Genomic DNA, 20881 nt, shown 5'->3' with positions numbered 1-20881 from the left:
CAATACAATTAAAAATGCACCTAAAACCTAAACCAAACGTTTCAGGTGGTTATTTCTTCATGCGCAGTGGTCAACGCGGCACTCTCTAGCTGCCAAGAGCACTTTTTACTATGCGCACCCAACCAGAGTGACGGGAGGAGCACATTTCAGAAAACATGCTGAGCTCGTCGAGAAAATGCGATTTAAGCAATAAAATTAAAAATGCACCTAAAACCTAAACCAAACGTTGCAGGTGGTTATTTCTTCATGCGCAGTGGTCAACGCGGCACTCTCTAGCTGCCAAGAGCACTTTTTACTATGCGCACCAAACCAGAGTGACGGGAGGAGCACATTTCAGAAAACGTGCTCAGCTCGTCGAGAAAATGCGATTCAAGCAATAAAATAAAAAATGCACCTACAACCTAAACCAAACGTTGGGGGTGGTTATTTCTTCATGTGCAGCAGTCAACGCGGCACTCTCTAGCTGCCAAGAGCACTTTTTACTATGCGCACCCGACCAGAGTGACGGGAGGAGCACATTTCAGAAAACGTGCTCAGCTCGTCGAGAAAATGCGATTTAAGCAATAAAATTAAAAATGCACCCAAAACCTAAACCAAACGTTGCAGGTGGTTATTTCTTCATGCGCAGTGGTCAACGCGGCACTCTCTAGCTGCCAAGAGCACTTTTTACTATGCGCACCCAACCAGAGTGACGGGAGGAGCACATTTCAGAAAACGTGCTCAGCTCGTCCAGAAAATGCGATTTAAGCAATAAAATTAAAAATGCACCCAAAACCTAAACCAAACGTTGCAGGTGGTTATTTCTTCATGCGCAGTGGTCAACGCGGCACTCTCTAGCTGCCAAGAGCACATTTTATTATGCGCACCCAACCAGAGTGACGGGAGGAGCACATTTCAGAAAACGTGCTCAGCTCGTCCAGAAAATGCGATTTAAGCAATAAAATTAAAAATGCACCCAAAACCTAAACCAAACGTTTCAGGTGGTTATTTCTTCATGCGCAGTGGTCAACGCGGCACTCTCTAGCTGCCAAGAGCACTTTTTACTATGCGCACCCAACCAGAGTGACGGGAGGAGCACATTTCAGAAAACGTGCTCAGCTCGTCGAGAAAATGCGATTTAAGCAATAAAATTAAAAATGCACCCAAAACCTAAACCAAACGTTTCAGGTGGTTATTTCTTCATCCGCAGTGGTTAACGCGGCACTCTCTAGCTGCCAAGAGCACTTTTTACTATGCGCACCCAACCAGAGTGACGGGAGGAGCACATTTCAGAAAACGTGCTCAGCTCGTCGAGAAAATGCGATTTAAGCAATAAAATTAAAAATGCACCTAAAACCTAAACCAAACGTTGCAGGTGGTTATTTCTTCATGCGCAGTGGTCAACGCGGCACTCTCTAGCTGCCAAGAGCACTTTTTACTATGCGCACCCAACAAGAGTGACGGGAGGAGCACATTTCAGAAAACGTGCTCGGCTCGTCGAGAAAATGCGATTTAAGCAATAAAATTAAAAATGCACATAAAACCTAAACCAAACGTTTCAGGTGGTTATTTCTTCATGCGCAGTGGTCAACGCGGCACTCTCTAGCTGCCAAGAGCACTTTTCACTATGCGCACCCAACCAGAGTGACGGGAGGAGCACATTTCAGAAAACGTGCTCAGCTCGTCGAGAAAATGCGATTTAAGCAATAAAATTAAAAATGCACCCAAAACCTAAACCAAACGTTGCAGGTGGTTATTTCTTCATGCGCAGTGGTCAACGCGGCACTCTCTAGCTGCCAAGAGCACTTTTTACTATGCGCACCCAACCAGAGTGACGGGAGGAGCACATTTCAGAAAACGTGCTCAGCTCGTCGAGAAAATGCGATTTAAGCAATAAAATTAAAAATGCACCCAAAACCTAAACCAAACGTTGCAGGTGGTTATTTCTTCATGCGCAGTGGTCAACGCGGCACTCTCTAGCTGCCAAGAGCACTTTTTACTATGCGCACCCGACCAGAGTGACGGGAGGAGCACATTTCAGAAAACGTGCTCAGCTCGTCGAGAAAATGCGATTTAAGCAATAAAATTAAAAATGCACCTAAAACCTAAACCAAACGTTGCAGGTGGTTATTTCTTCATGTGCAGCAGTCAACGCGGCACTCTCTAGCTGCCAAGAGCACTTTTTACTATGCGCACCCGACCAGAGTGACGGGAGGAGCACATTTCAGAAAACGTGCTCAGCTCGTCGAGAAAATGCGATTTAAGCAATAAAATTAAAAATGCACCTAAAACATAAACCAAACGTTGCAGGTGGTTATTTCTTCATGCGCAGTGGTCAACGCGGCACTCTCTAGCTGCCAAGAGCACTTTTTACTATGCGCACCCAACCAGAGTGACGGGAGGAGCACATTTCAGAAAACGTGCTCAGCTCGTCCAGAAAATGCGATTTAAGCAATAAAATTAAAAATGCACCTAAAACCTAAACCAAACGTTGCAGATGGTCATTTCTTCATGCGCAGTGGTCAACGCGGCACTCTCTAGCTGCCAAGAGCACTTTTTACTATGCGCATCCAACAAGAGTGACGGGAGGAGCACATTTCAGAAAACGTGCTCAGCTCGTCCAGAAAATGCGATTTAAGCAATAAAATTAAAAATGCACCCAAAACCTAAACCAAACGTTTCAGGTGGTTATTTCTTCATGCGCAGTGGTCAATGCGGCACTCTCTAGCTGCCAAGAGCACTTTTTACTATGCGCACCCAACCAGAGTGACGGGGAGGAGCACATTTCAGAAAACGTACTGAGCTCGTCGAGAAAATGCGATTTAAGCAATAAAATTAAAAATGCACCTAAAACCTAAAGCAAACGTTGCAGGTGGTTATTTCTTCATGCGCAGTGGTCAACACGGCACTCTCTAGCTGCCAAGAGCACTTTTTACTATGCGCACCCAACAAGAGTGACGGGAGGAGCACATTTCAGAAAACGTGCTCAGCTCGTCGAGAAAATGCGATTTAAGCAATAACATTAAAAATGCACCCAAAACCTAAACCAAACGTTGCAGGTGGTTATTTCTTCATGCGCAGTGGTCAACGCGGCACTCTCTAGCTGCCAAGAGCACTTTTTACTATGCGCACACAACCAGAGTGACGGGAGGAGCACATTTTAGAAAACGTGCTCAGCTCGTCGAGAAAATGCGATTTAAGCAATAAAATTAAAAATGCACCCAAAACCTAAACCAAACGTTGCAGGTGGTTATTTCTTCATGCGCAGTGGTCAACGCGGCACTCTCTAGCTGCCAAGAGCACTTTTTACTATGCGCACCCAACCAGAGTGACGGGAGGAGCACATTTCAGAAAACGTGCTCAGCTCCTCGAGAAAATGCGATTTAAGCAATAAAATTTAAAATGCACCTAAAACCTAAACCAAACGTTGCAGATGGTCATTTCTTCATGCGCAGTGGTCAACGCGGCACTCTCTAGCTGCCAAGAGCACTTTTTACTATGCGCACCCAACCAGAGTGACGGGAGGAGCACATTTCAGAAAACGTGCTCAGCTCGTCGAGAAAATGCGATTTAAGCAATAAAATTAAAAATGCACCTAAAACCTAAACCAAACGTTGCAGGTGGTTATTTCTTCATGCGCAATGGTCAACGCGGCACTCTCTAGCTGCCAAGAGCACTTTTTACTATGCGCACCCAACCAGAGTGACGGGAGGAGCACATTTTAGAAAACGTGCTCAGCTCGTCGACAAAATGCGATTTAAGCAATAAAATTAAAGATGCACCTAAAACCTAAACCAAACGTTGCAGGTGGTTATTTCTTCATGCGCAGTGGTCAACGCGGCACTCTCTAGCTGCCAAGAGCACTTTTTACTATGCGCACCCAACCAGAGTGACGGGAGGAGCACATTTCAGAAAACGTGCTCAGCTCGTCGAGAAAATGCAATTTAAGCAATAAAATTAAAAATGCACCTAAAACCTAAACCAAACGTTGCAAATGGTCATTTCTTCATGTGCAGTGGTCAACGCGGCACTCTCTAGCTGCCAAGAGCACTTTTTACTATGCGCACACAACCAGAGTGACGGTAGGAGCACATTTCAGAAAACGTGCTCAGCTCGTCGAGAAAATGCGATTTAAGCAATAAAATTAAAAATGCACCTAAAACCTAAACTAAACGTTACAGATGGTCATTTCTTCATGCGCAGTGGTCAACGCGGCAGTCTCTAGCTGCCAAGAGCACTTTTTACTATGCGCACCCAACCAGAGTGACGGGAGGAGCACATTTCAGAAAACGTGCTCAGCTTGTCCAGAAAATGCGATTTAAGCAATAAAATTAAAAATGCACCCAAAACCTAAACCAAACGTTGCACGTGGTTATTTCTTCATGCGCAGTGGTCAACGCGGCACTCTCTAGCTGCCAAGAGCACTTTTTACTATGCGCACCCAACCAGAGTGACGGGAGGAGCACATTTCAGAAAACGTGCTCAGCTCGACGAGAAAATGCGATTTAAGCAATAAAATTAAAAATGCACCCAAAACCTAAAACAAACGTTGCACGTGGTTATTTCTTCATGCGCAGTTGTCAACGCGGCACTCTCTAGCTGCCAAGAGCACTTTTTACTATGCGCACCCAACCAGAGTGACGGGAGGAGCACATTTCAGAAAACGTGCTCAGCTCGTCGAGAAAATGTGATTTAAGCAATAAAATTAAAAATGCACCTAAAACCTAAACCAAACGTTGCAGGTGGTTATTTCTTCATGCGCAGTGGCCAACGCGGCACTCTCTAGCTGCCAAGGGCACTTTTTACTATGCGCACCCGACCAGAGTGACGGGAGGAGCACATTTCAGAAAACGTGCTCAGCTCGTCGAGAAAATGCAATTTAAGCAATAAAATTAAAAATGCACCCAAAACCTAAACCAAACGTTGCAGGTGGTTATTTCTTCATGCGCAGTGGTCAACGCGGCACTCTCTAGCTGCCAAGAGCACTTTTTACTATGCGCACCCAACCAGAGTGACGGGAGGAGCACATTTCAGAAAACGTGCTCAGCTCGTCGAGAAAATGCGATTTAAGCAATAAAATTAAAAATGCACCTAAAACCTAAACCAAACGTTGCAGGTGGTTATTTCTTCATGCGCAATGGTCAACGCGGCACTCTCTAGCTGCCAAGAACACTTTTTACTATGCGCACCCAACCAGAGTGACGGGAGGAGCACATTTCAGAAAACGTGCTCAGCTCGTCGAAAAAATGCGATTTAAGCAATAAAATTAAAAATGCACCCAAAACCTAAACTAAACGTTGCAGATGGTCATTTCTTCATTGCGCAGTGGTCAACGCGGCACTCTCTAGCTGCCAAGAGCACTTTTTACTATGCACACCCAACCAGAGTGACGGGAGGAGCACATTTCTGAAAACGTGCTCAGCTCGACGAGAAAATGCGATTCAAGCAATAAAATTAAAAATGCACCCAAAACCTAAAACGAACGTTGCAGATGGTCATTTCTTCATGCGCAGTGGTCAACGTGGCACTCTAGCTGCCAAGAGCACTTTTTACTATGCGGACCCAACCAGAGTGACGGGAGGAGCACATTTCAGAAAACGTGCTCAGCTCGTCGAGAAAATGCGATTTAAGCAATAAAATTAAAAATGCACCTAAAACCTAAACCAAACGTTGCAGGTGGTTATTTCTTCATGCGCAGCAGTCAACGCGGCACTCTCTAGCTGCCAAGAGCACTTTTTACTATGCGCACCCAACCAGAGTGACGGGAGGAGCACATTTCAGAAAACGTGCTCAGCTCGTCGAGAAAATGCGATTTAAGCAATAAAATTAAAAATGCACCTAAAACCTAAACCAAACGTTGCAGGTGGTTATTTCTTCATGCGCAGCGGTCAACGCGGCACTCTCTAGCTGCCAAGAGCACTTTTTACTATGCGCACCCAACCAGAGTGACGGGAGGAGCACATTTCAGAAAACGTGCTCAGCTCGTCGCGAAAATGCAATTTAAGCAATAAAATTAAAAATGCACCTAAAACCTAAACCAAACGTTGCAGGTGGTTATTTCTTCATGCGAAGTGGTCAACGCGGCACTCTCTAGCTTCCAAGAGCACTTTTTACTATGCGCACCCAACCAGAGTGACGGGAGGAGCACATTTCAGAAAACGTGCTCAGCTCGTCGAGAAAATGCGATTTAAAAAATAAAATTAAAAATGCACCTAAAACCTAAACCAAACGTTGCAGGTGGTTATTTCTTCATGCGCAGTGGTCAACGCGGCACTCTCTAGCTGCCAAGAGCACTTTTTACTATGCGCACCCAACCACAGTGACGGGAGGAGCACATTTCAGAAAACGTGCTCAGCTCGTCGAGAAAATGCGATTTAAGCAATAAAATTAAAAATGCACCTAAAACCTAAACCAAACGTTGCAGATGGTTATTTCTTCATGCGCAGCGGTTAACGCGGCACTCTCTAGCTGCCAAGAGCACTTTTTACTATGCGCACCCAACCAGAGTGACGGGAGGAGCACATTTCAGAAAACGTGCTCAGCTCGTCGAGAAAATGCGATTTAAGCAATAAAATTAAAAATGCACCTAAAACCTAAACCAAACGTTGCAGATGGTCATTTCTTCATGCGCAGTGGTCAACGCGGCACTCTCTAGCTGCCAAGAGCACTTATTACTATGCGCACCCAACCAGAGTGACGGGAGGAGCACATTTCAGAAAACGTGCTCAGCTTGTCGAGAAAATGCGATTTAAGCAATAAAATAAAAAATGCACCTAAAACCTAAACCAAACGTTGCAGATGGTCATTTCTTCATGCGCAGTGGTCAACGTGGCACTCTCTAGCTGCCAAGAGCACGTTTTACTATGTGCACCCAACCAGAGTGACGGGAGGAGCACATTTCAGAAAACGTGCTCAGCTCGACGAGAAAATGCGATTTAAGCAATAAAATTAAAAATGCACCTAAAACCTAAACCAAACGTCGCAGGTGGTTATTTCTTCATGCGCAGTGGCCAACGCGGCACTCCCTAGCTGCCAAGGGCACTTTTTACTATGCGCACCCGACCAGAGTGACGGGAGGAGCACATTTCAGAAAACGTGCTCAGCTCGTCGAGAAAATGCGATTTAAGCAATAAAATTAAAAATGCACCTAAAACCTAAACCAAACGTTGCAGGTGGTTATTTCTTCATGCGCAGTGGTCAACGCGGCACTCTCTAGCTGCCAAGAGCACTTTTTACTATGCGCACCCAACCAGAGTGACGGGAGGAGCACATTTCAGAAAACGTGCTCAGCTCGTCCAGAAAATGCGATTTAAGCAATAAAATTAAAAATGCACCTAAAACCTAAACCAAACGTTGCAGATGGTCATTTCTTCATGCGCAGTGGTCAACGCGGCACTCTCTAGCTGCCAAGAGCACTTTTTACTATGCGCATCCAACAAGAGTGACGGGAGGAGCACATTTCAGAAAACGTCCTCAGCTCGTCCAGAAAATGCGATTTAAGCAATAAAATTAAAAATGCACCCAAAACCTAAACCAAACGTTTCAGGTGGTTATTTCTTCATGCGCAGTGGTCAATGCGGCACTCTCTAGCTGCCAAGAGCACTTTTTACTATGCGCACCCAACCAGAGTGACGGGGAGGAGCACATTTCAGAAAACGTACTGAGCTCGTCGAGAAAATGCGATTTAAGCAATAAAATTAAAAATGCACCTAAAACCTAAAGCAAACGTTGCAGGTGGTTATTTCTTCATGCGCAGTGGTCAACACGGCACTCTCTAGCTGCCAAGAGCACTTTTTACTATGCGCACCCAACAAGAGTGACGGGAGGAGCACATTTCAGAAAACGTGCTCAGCTCGTCGAGAAAATGCGATTTAAGCAATAAGATTAAAAATGCACCCAAAACCTAAACCAAACGTTGCAGATGGTCATTTCTTCATGAGCAGTGGTCAACGCGGCACTCTCTAGCTGCCAAGAGCACTTTTTACTATGCGCACCCAACCAGAGTGACGGGAGGAGCACATTTCAGAAAACGTGCTCAGCTCGACGAGAAAATGCGATTTAAGCAATAAAATTAAAAATGCACCTAAAACCTAAACCAAACGTTGCAGGTGGTTATTTCTTCATGCGCAATGGTCAACGCGGCACTCTCTAGCTGCCAAGAGCACTTTTTACTATGCGCAACCAACCAGAGTGACGGGAGGAGCACATTTCAGAAAACGTGCTCAGCTCGTCGAGAAAATGCGATTTAAGCAATAAAATTAAAAATGCACCTAAAACCTAAACCAAACGTTGCAGATGGGCATTTCTTCATGCGCAGTGGTCAACGCGGCACTCTCTAGCTGCCAAGAGCACTTTTTACTATGCGCACCCAACCAGAGTGACGGGAGGAGCACATTTCAGAAAACGTGCTCAGCTCGTCCAGAAAATGCGATTTAAGGAATAAAATTAAAAATGCACCCAAAACCTAAACCGAACGTTGCAGGTGGTTATTTCTTCATGCGCAGTGGTCAACGCGGCACTCTCTAGCTGCCAAGAGCACATTTTATTATGCGCACCCAACCAGAGTGACGGGAGGAGCACATTTCAGAAAACGTGCTCAGCTCGTCTAGAAAATGCGATTTAAACAATAAAATTAAAAATGCACCCAAAACCTAAACCAAACGTTGCAGGTGGTTATTTCTTCATGCACAGTGGTCAACGCGGCACTCTCTAGCTGCCAAGAGCACTTTTTACTATGCGCACCCAACCAGAGTGACGGGAGGAGCACATTTTAGAAAACGTGCTCAGCTCGTCGACAAAATGCGATTTAAGCAATAAAATTAAAGATGCACCTAAAACCTAAACCAAACGTTGCAGGTGGTTATTTCTTCATGCGCAGTGGTCAACGCGGCACTCTCTAGCTGCCAAGAGCACTTTTTACTATGCGCACCCAACCAGAGTGACGGTAGGAGCACATTTCAGAAAACGTGCTCAGCTCGTCGAGAAAATGCGATTTAAGCAATAAAATTAAAAATGTACCTAAAACCTAAACTAAACGTTACAGATGGTCATTTCTTCATGCGCAGTGGTCAACGCGGCACTCTCTAGCTGCCAAGAGCACTTTTTACTATGCGCACCCAACCAGAGTGACGGGAGGAGCACATTTCAGAAAACGTGCTCAGCTTGTCCAGAAAATGCGATTTAAGCAATAAAATTAAAAATGCACCTAAAACCTAAACCAAACGTTGCAAATGGTCATTTCTTCATGAGCAGTGGTCAACGCGGCACTCTCTAGCTGCCAAGAGCACTTTTTACTATGCGCACACAACCAGAGTGACGGTAGGAGCACATTTCAGAAAACGTGCTCAGCTCGTCGAGAAAATGCGATTTAAGCAATAAAATTAAAGATGCACCTAAAACCTAAACCAAACGTTGCAGGTGGTTATTTCTTCATGCGCAGTGGTCAACGCGGCACTCTCTAGCTGCCAAGAGCACTTTTTACTATGCGCACCCAACCAGAGTGACGGGAGGAGCACATTTCAGAAAACGTGCTCAGCTCGTCGAGAAAATGCAATTTAAGCAATAAAATTAAAAATGCACCTAAAACCTAAACCAAACGTTGCAAATGGTCATTTCTTCATGCGCAGTGGTCAACGCGGCACTCTCTAGCTGCCAAGAGCACTTTTTACTATGCGCACACAACCAGAGTGACGGTAGGAGCACATTTCAGAAAACGTGCTCAGCTCGTCGAGAAAATGCGATTTAAGAAATAAAATTAAAAATGCACCTAAAACCTAAACTAAACGTTACAGATGGTCATTTCTTCATGCGCAGTGGTCAACGCGGCACTCTCTAGCTGCCAAGAGCACTTTTTACTATGCGCACCCAACCAGAGTGACGGGAGGAGCACATTTCAGAAAACGTGCTCAGCTTGTCCAGAAAATGCGATTTAAGCAATAAAATTAAAAATGCACCCAAAACCTAAACCAAACGTTGCACGTGGTTATTTCTTCATGCGCAGTGGTCAACGCGGCACTCTCTAGCTGCCAAGAGCACTTTTTACTATGCGCACCCAACCAGAGTGACGGGAGGAGCACATTTCAGAAAACGTGCTCAGCTCGACGAGAAAATGCGATTTAAGCAATAAAATTAAAAATGCACCTAAAACCTAAAACAAACGTTGCACGTGGTTATTTCTTCATGCGCAGTTGTCAACGCGGCACTCTCTAGCTGCCAAGAGCACTTTTTACTATGCGCACCCAACCAGAGTGACGGGAGGAGCACATTTCAGAAAACGTGCTCAGCTCGTCGAGAAAATGTGATTTAAGCAATAAAATTAAAAATGCACCTAAAACCTAAACCAAACGTTGCAGGTGGTTATTTCTTCATGCGCAGTGGCCAACGCGGCACTCTCTAGCTGCCAAGGGCACTTTTTACTATGCGCACCCGACCAGAGTGACGGGAGGAGCACATTTCAGAAAACGTGCTCAGCTCGTCGAGAAAATGCGATTTAAGCAATAAAATTAAAAATGCACCTAAAACCTAAACCAAACGTTGCAGGTGGTTATTTCTTCATGCGCAGTGGTCAACGCGGCACTCTCTAGCTGCCAAGAGCACTTTTTACTATGCGCACCCAACCAGAGTGACGGGAGGAGCACATTTCAGAAAACGTGCTCAGCTCGTCGAGAAAATGCGATTAAAGCAATAAAATTAAAAATGCACCTAAAACCTAAACCAAACGTTGCAGATGGTCATTTCTTCATGCGCAGTGGTCAACGCGGCACTCTCTAGCTGCCAAGAGCACTTTTTAATATGCGCACCCAACCTGAGTGACGGGAGGAGCACATTTCAGAAAACGTGCTCAGCTCGTCGAGAAAATGCAATTTAAGCAATAAAATTAAAAATGCACCCAAAACCTAAACCAAACGTTGCAGGTGGTTATTTCTTCATGCGCAGTGGTCAACGCGGCACTCTCTAGCTGCCAAGAGCAGTTTTTACTATGCGCACCCAACCAGAGTGACGGGAGGAGCACATTTCAGAAAACGTGCTCAGCTCGTCGAGAAAATGCGATTTAAGCAATAAAATTAAAAATGCACCTAAAACCTAAACCAAACGTTGCAGGTGGTTATTTCTTCATGCGCAATGGTCAACGCGGCACTCTCTAGCTGCCAAGAACACTTTTTACTATGCGCACCCAACAAGAGTGACGGGAGGAGCACATTTCAGAAAACGTGCTCAGCTCGTCGAGAAAATGCGACTTAAGCATTGAAATTAAAAATGCACCTAAAACCTAAACCAAACGTTGCAGGTGGTTATTTCTTCATGCGCAGTGGTCAACGCGGCACTCTCTAGCTGCCAAGAGCACTTTTTACTATGCGCACCCAACCAGAGTGACGGGAGGAGCACATTTCAGAAAACGTGCTCAGCTCGTCGAGAAAATGCGATTTAAGCAATAAAATTAAAAATGCACCCAAAACCTAAAACAAACGTTGCACGTGGTTATTTCTTCATGCGCAGTGGTCAACGCGGCACTCTCTAGCTGCCAAGAGCACTTTTTACTATGCGCACCCAACCAGAGTGACGGGAGGAGCACATTTCAGAAAACGTGCTCAGCTCGACGAGAAAATGCGATTTAAGCAATAAAATTAAAAATGCACCTAAAACCTAAACCAAACGTTGCAGGTGGTTATTTCTTCATGCGCAATGGTCAACGCGGCACTCTCTAGCTGCCAAGAGCACTTTTTACTATGCGCAACCAACCAGAGTGACGGGAGGAGCACATTTCAGAAAACGTGCTCAGCTCGTCGAGAAAATGCGATTTAAGCAATAAAATTAAAAATGCACCTAAAACCTAAACCAAACGTTGCAGATGGGCATTTCTTCATGCGCAGTGGTCAACGCGGCACTCTCTAGCTGCCAAGAGCACTTTTTACTATGCGCACCCAACCAGAGTGACGGGAGGAGCACATTTCAGAAAACGTGCTCAGCTCGTCCAGAAAATGCGATTTAAGGAATAAAATTAAAAATGCACCCAAAACCTAAACCGAACGTTGCAGGTGGTTATTTCTTCATGCGCAGTGGTCAACGCGGCACTCTCTAGCTGCCAAGAGCACATTTTATTATGCGCACCCAACCAGAGTGACGGGAGGAGCACATTTCAGAAAACGTGCTCAGCTCGTCTAGAAAATGCGATTTAAACAATAAAATTAAAAATGCACCCAAAACCTAAACCAAACGTTGCAGGTGGTTATTTCTTCATGCACAGTGGTCAACGCGGCACTCTCTAGCTGCCAAGAGCACTTTTTACTATGCGCACCCAACCAGAGTGACGGGAGGAGCACATTTTAGAAAACGTGCTCAGCTCGTCGACAAAATGCGATTTAAGCAATAAAATTAAAGATGCACCTAAAACCTAAACCAAACGTTGCAGGTGGTTATTTCTTCATGCGCAGTGGTCAACGCGGCACTCTCTAGCTGCCAAGAGCACTTTTTACTATGCGCACCCAACCAGAGTGACGGTAGGAGCACATTTCAGAAAACGTGCTCAGCTCGTCGAGAAAATGCGATTTAAGCAATAAAATTAAAAATGCACCTAAAACCTAAACTAAACGTTACAGATGGTCATTTCTTCATGCGCAGTGGTCAACGCGGCACTCTCTAGCTGCCAAGAGCACTTTTTACTATGCGCACCCAACCAGAGTGACGGGAGGAGCACATTTCAGAAAACGTGCTCAGCTTGTCCAGAAAATGCGATTTAAGCAATAAAATTAAAAATGCACCTAAAACCTAAACCAAACGTTGCAAATGGTCATTTCTTCATGAGCAGTGGTCAACGCGGCACTCTCTAGCTGCCAAGAGCACTTTTTACTATGCGCACACAACCAGAGTGACGGTAGGAGCACATTTCAGAAAACGTGCTCAGCTCGTCGAGAAAATGCGATTTAAGCAATAAAATTAAAAATGCACCCAAAACCTAAACCAAACGTTGCAGGTGGTTATTTCTTCATGCGCAGTGGTCAACGCGGCACTCTCTAGCTGCCAAGAGCACTTTTTACTATGCGCACCCAACCAGAGTGACGGGAGGAGCACATTTCAGAAAACGTGCTCAGCTCCTCGAGAAAATGCGATTTAAGCAATAAAATTTAAAATGCACCTAAAACCTAAACCAAACGTTGCAGATGGTCATTTCTTCATGCGCAGTGGTCAACGCGGCACTCTCTAGCTGCCAAGAGCACTTTTTACTATGCGCACCCAACCAGAGTGACGGGAGGAGCACATTTCAGAAAACGTGCTCAGCTCGTCGAGAAAATGCGATTTAAGCAATAAAATTAAAAATGCACCTAAAACCTAAACCAAATGTTGCAGGTGGTTATTTCTTCATGCGCAATGGTCAACGCGGCACTCTCTAGCTGCCAAGAGCACTTTTTACTATGCGCACCCAACCAGAGTGACGGGAGGAGCACATTTTAGAAAACGTGCTCAGCTCGTCGAGAAAATGCGATTTAAGCAATAAAATTAAAGATGCACCTAAAACCTAAACCAAACGTTGCAGGTGGTTATTTCTTCATGCGCAGTGGTCAACGCGGCACTCTCTAGCTGCCAAGAGCACTTTTTACTATGCGCACCCAACCAGAGTGACGGGAGGAGCACATTTCAGAAAACGTGCTCAGCTCGTCGAGAAAATGCAATTTAAGCAATAAAATTAAAAATGCACCTAAAACCTAAACCAAACGTTGCAAATGGTCATTTCTTCATGCGCAGTGGTCAACGCGGCACTCTCTAGCTGCCAAGAGCACTTTTTACTATGCGCACACAACCAGAGTGACGGTAGGAGCACATTTCAGAAAACGTGCTCAGCTCGTCGAGAAAATGCGATTTAAGAAATAAAATTAAAAATGCACCTAAAACCTAAACTAAACGTTACAGATGGTCATTTCTTCATGCGCAGTGGTCAACGCGGCACTCTCTAGCTGCCAAGAGCACTTTTTACTATGCGCACCCAACCAGAGTGACGGGAGGAGCACATTTCAGAAAACGTGCTCAGCTTGTCCAGAAAATGCGATTTAAGCAATAAAATTAAAAATGCACCCAAAACCTAAACCAAACGTTGCACGTGGTTATTTCTTCATGCGCAGTGGTCAACGCGGCACTCTCTAGCTGCCAAGAGCACTTTTTACTATGCGCACCCAACCAGAGTGACGGGAGGAGCACATTTCAGAAAACGTGCTCAGCTCGTCGAGAAAATGCAATTTAAGCAATAAAATTAAAAATGCACCCAAAACCTAAACCAAACGTTGCAGGTGGTTATTTCTTCATGCGCAGTGGTCAACGCGGCACTCTCTAGCTGCCAAGAGCAGTTTTTACTATGCGCACCCAACCAGAGTGACGGGAGGAGCACATTTCAGAAAACGTGCTCAGCTCGTCGAGAAAATGCGATTTAAGCAATAAAATTAAAAATGCACCTAAAACCTAAACCAAACGTTGCAGGTGGTTATTTCTTCATGCGCAATGGTCAACGCGGCACTCTCTAGCTGCCAAGAACACTTTTTACTATGCGCACCCAACAAGAGTGACGGGAGGAGCACATTTCAGAAAACGTGCTCAGCTCGTCGAGAAAATGCGACTTAAGCATTGAAATTAAAAATGCACCTAAAACCTAAACCAAACGTTGCAGGTGGTTATTTCTTCATGCGCAGTGGTCAACGCGGCACTCTCTAGCTGCCAAGAGCACTTTTTACTATGCGCACCCAACCAGAGTGACGGGAGGAGCACATTTCAGAAAACGTGCTCAGCTCGTCGAGAAAATGCGATTTAAGCAATAAAATTAAAAATGCACCCAAAACCTAAAACAAACGTTGCACGTGGTTATTTCTTCATGCGCAGTGGTCAACGCGGCACTCTCTAGCTGCCAAGAGCACTTTTTACTATGCGCACCCAACCAGAGTGACGGGAGGAGCACATTTCAGAAAACGTGCTCAGCTTGTCGAGAAAATGCGATTTAAGCAATAAAATTAAAAATGCACCTAAAACCTAAACCAAACGTTGCAGATGGTCATTTCTTCATGCGCAGTGGTCAACGTGGCACTCTCTAGCTGCCAAGAGCACTTTTTACTATGTGCACCCAACCAGAGTGACGGGAGGAGCACATTTCAGAAAACGTGCTCAACTCGTCGAGAAAATGCGATTTAAGCAATAAAATTAAAAATGCACCCAAAACCTAAACCAAACGTTGCAGATGGTCATTTCTTCATGCGCAGTGGTCAACGCGGCACTCTCTAGCTGCCAAGAGCACTTTTTACTATGCGCACCCAACCAGAGTGACGGGAGGAGCACATTTCAGAAAACGTGCTCAGCTCGACGAGAAAATGCGATTTAAGCAATAAAATTAAAAATGCACCCAAAACCTAAAACAAACGTTGCACGTGGTTATTTCTTCATGCGCAGTCGTCAACGCGGCACTCTCTAGCTGCCAAGAGCACTTTTTACTATGCGCACCCAACCTGAGTGACGGGAGGAGCACATTTCAGAAAACGTGCTCAGCTCGTCGAGAAAATGCGATTTAAGCAATAAAATTAAAAATGCACCTAAAACCTAAACCAAACGTTGCAGGTGGTTATTTCTTCATGCGCAGTGGTCAACGCGGCACTCTCTAGCTGCCAAGAGCACTTTTTACTATGCGCACCCAACCAGAGTGACGGTAGGAGCACATTTCAGAAAACGTGCTCAGCTCGTCGAGAAAATGCGATTTAAGCAATAAAATTAAAAATGCACCTAAAACCTAAACTAAACGTTACAGATGGTCATTTCTTCATGCGCAGTGGTCAACGCGGCACTCTCTAGCTGCCAAGAGCACTTTTTACTATGCGCACCCAACCAGAGTGACGGGAGGAGCACATTTCAGAAAACGTGCTCAGCTTGTCCAGAAAATGCGATTTAAGCAATAAAATTAAAAATGCACCTAAAACCTAAACCAAACGTTGCAAATGGTCATTTCTTCATGAGCAGTGGTCAACGCGGCACTCTCTAGCTGCCAAGAGCACTTTTTACTATGCGCACACAACCAGAGTGACGGTAGGAGCACATTTCAGAAAACGTGCTCAGCTCGTCGAGAAAATGCGATTTAAGCAATAAAATTAAAAATGCACCCAAAACCTAAACCAAACGTTGCAGGTGGTTATTTCTTCATGCGCAGTGGTCAACGCGGCACTCTCTAGCTGCCAAGAGCACTTTTTACTATGCGCACCCAACCAGAGTGACGGGAGGAGCACATTTCAGAAAACGTGCTCAGCTCCTCGAGAAAATGCGATTTAAGCAATAAAATTTAAAATGCACCTAAAACCTAAACCAAACGTTGCAGATGGTCATTTCTTCATGCGCAGTGGTCAACGCGGCACTCTCTAGCTGCCAAGAGCACTTTTTACTATGCGCACCCAACCAGAGTGACGGGAGGAGCACATTTCAGAAAACGTGCTCAGCTCGTCGAGAAAATGCGATTTAAGCAATAAAATTAAAAATGCACCTAAAACCTAAACCAAATGTTGCAGGTGGTTATTTCTTCATGCGCAATGGTCAACGCGGCACTCTCTAGCTGCCAAGAGCACTTTTTACTATGCGCACCCAACCAGAGTGACGGGAGGAGCACATTTTAGAAAACGTGCTCAGCTCGTCGAGAAAATGCGATTTAAGCAATAAAATTAAAGATGCACCTAAAACCTAAACCAAACGTTGCAGGTGGTTATTTCTTCATGCGCAGTGGTCAACGCGGCACTCTCTAGCTGCCAAGAGCACTTTTTACTATGCGCACCCAACCAGAGTGACGGGAGGAGCACATTTCAGAAAACGTGCTCAGCTCGTCGAGAAAATGCAATTTAAGCAATAAAATTAAAAATGCACCTAAAACCTAAACCAAACGTTGCAAATGGTCATTTCTTCATGCGCAGTGGTCAACGCGGCACTCTCTAGCTGCCAAGAGCACTTTTTACTATGCGCACACAACCAGAGTGACGGTAGGAGCACATTTCAGAAAACGTGCTCAGCTCGTCGAGAAAATGCGATTTAAGAAATAAAATTAAAAATGCACCTAAAACCTAAACTAAACGTTACAGATGGTCATTTCTTCATGCGCAGTGGTCAACGCGGCACTCTCTAGCTGCCAAGAGCACTTTTTACTATGCGCACCCAACCAGAGTGACGGGAGGAGCACATTTCAGAAAACGTGCTCAGCTTGTCCAGAAAATGCGATTTAAGCAATAAAATTAAAAATGCACCCAAAACCTAAACCAAACGTTGCACGTGGTTATTTCTTCATGCGCAGTGGTCAACGCGGCACTCTCTAGCTGCCAAGAGCACTTTTTACTATGCGCACCCAACCAGAGTGACGGGAGGAGCACATTTCAGAAAACGTGCTCAGCTCGACGAGAAAATGCGATTTAAGCAATAAAATTAAAAATGCACCTAAAACCTAAAACAAACGTTGCACGTGGTTATTTCTTCATGCGCAGTTGTCAACGCGGCACTCTCTAGCTGCCAAGAGCACTTTTTACTATGCGCACCCAACCAGAGTGACGGGAGGAGCACATTTCAGAAAACGTGCTCAGCTCGTCGAGAAAATGTGATTTAAGCAATAAAATTAAAAATGCACCTAAAACCTAAACCAAACGTTGCAGGTGGTTATTTCTTCATGCGCAGTGGCCAACGCGGCACTCTCTAGCTGCCAAGGGCACTTTTTACTATGCGCACCCGACCAGAGTGACGGGAGGAGCACATTTCAGAAAACGTGCTCAGCTCGTCGAGAAAATGCGATTTAAGCAATAAAATTAAAAATGCACCTAAAACCTAAACCAAACGTTGCAGGTGGTTATTTCTTCATGCGCAGTGGTCAACGCGGCACTCTCTAGCTGCCAAGAGCACTTTTTACTATGCGCACCCAACCAGAGTGACGGGAGGAGCACATTTCAGAAAACGTGCTCAGCTCGTCGAGAAAATGCGATTAAAGCAATAAAATTAAAAATGCACCTAAAACCTAAACCAAACGTTGCAGATGGTCATTTCTTCATGCGCAGTGGTCAACGCGGCACTCTCTAGCTGCCAAGAGCACTTTTTAATATGCGCACCCAACCTGAGTGACGGGAGGAGCACATTTCAGAAAACGTGCTCAGCTCGTCGAGAAAATGCAATTTAAGCAATAAAATTAAAAATGCACCCAAAACCTAAACCAAACGTTGCAGGTGGTTATTTCTTCATGCGCAGTGGTCAACGCGGCACTCTCTAGCTGCCAAGAGCAGTTTTTACTATGCGCACCCAACCAGAGTGACGGGAGGAGCACATTTCAGAAAACGTGCTCAGCTCGTCGAGAAAATGCGATTTAAGCAATAAAATTAAAAATGCACCTAAAACCTAAACCAAACGTTGCAGGTGGTTATTTCTTCATGCGCAATGGTCAACGCGGCACTCTCTAGCTGCCAAGAACACTTTTTACTATGCGCACCCAACAAGAGTGACGGGAGGAGCACATTTCAGAAAACGTGCTCAGCTCGTCGAGAAAATGCGACTTAAGCATTGAAATTAAAAATGCACCTAAAACCTAAACCAAACGTTGCAGGTGGTTATTTCTTCATGCGCAGTGGTCAACGCGGCACTCTCTAGCTGCCAAGAGCACTTTTTACTATGCGCACCCAACCAGAGTGACGGGAGGAGCACATTTCAGAAAACGTGCTCAGCTCGTCGAGAAAATGCGATTTAAGCAATAAAATTAAAAATGCACCCAAAACCTAAAACAAACGTTGCACGTGGTTATTTCTTCATGCGCAGTGGTCAACGCGGCACTCTCTAGCTGCCAAGAGCACTTTTTACTATGCGCACCCAACCAGAGTGACGGGAGGAGCACATTTCAGAAAACGTGCTCAGCTTGTCGAGAAAATGCGATTTAAGCAATAAAATTAAAAATGCACCTAAAACCTAAACCAAACGTTGCAGATGGTCATTTCTTCATGCGCAGTGGTCAACGTGGCACTCTCTAGCTGCCAAGAGCACTTTTTACTATGTGCACCCAACCAGAGTGACGGGAGGAGCACATTTCAGAAAACGTGCTCAACTCGTCGAGAAAATGCGATTTAAGCAATAAAATTAAAAATGCACCCAAAACCTAAACCAAACGTTGCAGATGGTCATTTCTTCATGCGCAGTGGTCAACGCGGCACTCTCTAGCTGCCAAGAGCACTTTTTACTATGCGCACCCAACCAGAGTGACGGGAGGAGCACATTTCAGAAAACGTGCTCAGCTCGTCGAGAAAATGCGATTTAAGCAATAAAATTAAAAATGCACATAAAACCTAAACCAAACGTTGCAGGTGGTTATTTCTTCATGCGCAGTGGTCAACGCGGCACTCTCTAGCTGCCAAGAGCACTTTTTACTATGCGCACCCAACCAGAGTGACGGGAGGAGCACATTTCAGAAAACGTGCTCAGCTCGTCGTGAAAATGCGATTGAAGCAATAAAATTAAAAATGCACCCAAAACCTAAGCCAAACGTTGCAGATGGTCATTTCTTCATGCGCAGTGGTCAACGCGGCACTCTCTAGCTGCCAAGAGCACTTTTTACTATGCGCACCCAACCAGAGTGACGGGAGGAGGACATTTCAGAAAACGTGCTCAGCTCGACGAGAAAATGCGATTTAAGCAATAACATTAAAAATGCACCCAAAACCTAAACCAAACGTTGCAGGTGGTTATTTCTTCATGCGCAGTGGTCAACGCGGCACTCTCTAGCTGCCAAGAGCACTTTTTACTATGCGCACCCAACCAGAGTGACGGGAGGAGCACATTTCAGAAAACGTGCTCAGCTCGTCGAGAAAATGCGATTTAAGCAATAAAATTAAAAATGCACCTAAAACCTAAACCAAACGTTGCAGGTGGTTATTTCTTCATGCGCAATGGTCAACGCGGCACTCTCTAGCTGCCAAGAGCACTTTTTACTATGCGCACCCAACCAGAGTGACGGGAGGAGCACATTTCAGAAAACGTGCTCAGCTCGTCGAGAAAATGCGATTTAAGCAATAAAATTAAAAATGCACCCAAAACCTAAACCAAACGTTGCAGGTGGTTATTTCTTCATGCGCAGTGGTCAACGCGGCACTCTCTAGCTGCCAAGAGCACTTTTTACTATGCGCACCCAGCCAGAGTGACGGGAGGAGCACATTTCAGAAAACGTGCTCAGCTCGTCGAGAAAATGCGATTTAAGCAATAAAATTAAAAATGCACCTAAAACCTAAACCAAACGTTGGGGGTGGTTATTTCTTCATGTGCAGCAGTCAACGCGGCACTCTCTAGCTGCCAAGAGCAGTTTTTACTATGCGCACCCGACCAGAGTGACGGGAGGAGCACATTTCAGAAAACGTGCTCAGCTCGTCGAGAAAATGCGATTTAAGCAATCAAATTAAAAATGCACCTTAAACCTAAACCAAACGTTGCAGGTGGTTATTTCTTCATGCGCAGTGGTCAACGCGGCACTCTCTAGCTGCCAAGAGCACTTTTTACTATGCGCACCCAACCAGAGTGACGGGAGGAGCACATTTCAGAAAACGTGCTCAGCTCGTCGAGAAAATGCGATTTAAGCAATAAAATTAAAAATGCACCTAAAACCTAAACCAAACGTTGCAGGTGGTTATGTCTTCATGCGCAGTGGTCAACGCGGCACTCTCTAGCTTCCAAGAGCACTTTTTACTATGCGCACCCAACAAGAGTGACGGGAGGAGCACATTTCAGAAAACGTGCTCAGCTCGTCGAGAAAATGCGATTTAAGCAATAAAATTAAAAATGCACCCAAAACCTAAACCAAACGTTGCAGATGGTCATTTCTTCATGCGCAATGGTCAACGCGGCAATCTCTAGCTGCCAAGAGCACTTTTTACTATGCGCACCCAAC

The sequence above is a fragment of the Syngnathus scovelli genome, chromosome 4, assembly GCF_024217435.2.
Source record: "Syngnathus scovelli strain Florida chromosome 4, RoL_Ssco_1.2, whole genome shotgun sequence".
Classification (NCBI taxonomy): Eukaryota; Metazoa; Chordata; class Actinopteri; order Syngnathiformes; family Syngnathidae; genus Syngnathus; species Syngnathus scovelli.
Note: the sequence above shows the minus strand (reverse complement) of the source record.